Genomic DNA, 741 nt, shown 5'->3' on the forward strand with positions numbered 1-741 from the left:
CTGGGTTGGGAAGATCCCCTGGAGAAGGAAATGGCAACCCACTCCAGTATTCTTGCCTGGGAAATCCCATGGACAGAGGAATCTGGCAGGCTACAGTCCATGAAGTCACAAAGAGTCGGACACGACTGAGTGACTAAGCACAGGCACAGGTTTGAGCCCTGGTTGGGTAGCTAAGATACCGCATCTCTCGTGGCCAAAAAGCAAAAACATAAAACAGGAGTACCATCACAAATTCAATAGAGACTTTTAAAAAGATGGTTAAGATGGTAAATTTAAAAAACAAAATAAAACACCCAAAACCCAGTTTTACCCGAGTTCCAAACAGAAAGATATGTTCTCTTGATCAGTACTCGTGGCTTTCTGCACTTGGAATCCTGTCTCTTGAGGATTCTGGAGTAGAACAAAGGATTATGTCATTCACTTTCTGATTGTAGGGGAATTAATGACTGCAACCCCCAGTGAGTGTTAATTAATCTATGTCCTTGGTGAACATGCTGGTGAACCACAACAATTTTCAATAATTGCCACACTTATCTATGAACCCCCATCTTTCACATACATCCACATTTTCACACAAATTAAAAAATATATTTCTGCACTATGCTCTTACACTGACCGTATCTGCATTATAGTTTCACTCAACCATAGACTAGTTATGACATATTTCTTCTGTGTCACAGGGACCTAGCAGTATGACAATTGATAATCGTTGGTTATGGAGAGAAATGTTCATTTCATCCA

At 40.5% G+C, this 741-nt stretch overlaps 1 long non-coding RNA gene across 1 annotated transcript in view; it reads right to left on the minus strand.

The window, feature by feature from the left end:
- Positions 1 to 741, minus strand: part of LOC105001662 — a 10,032-nt gene that overhangs the window by 4,049 nt on the left and 5,242 nt on the right. The window contains exon 3 of the long non-coding RNA XR_826893.1: positions 311 to 390. This is a non-coding gene — a long non-coding RNA (uncharacterized LOC105001662). The remainder of the gene's footprint in view (positions 1 to 310; positions 391 to 741) is intronic.

The sequence above is a fragment of the Bison bison genome, unplaced genomic scaffold (assembly GCF_000754665.1).
Source record: "Bison bison bison isolate TAMUID 2011002044 unplaced genomic scaffold, Bison_UMD1.0 scf7180017855079, whole genome shotgun sequence".
Lineage (NCBI taxonomy): Eukaryota > Metazoa > Chordata > Mammalia > Artiodactyla > Bovidae > Bison > Bison bison.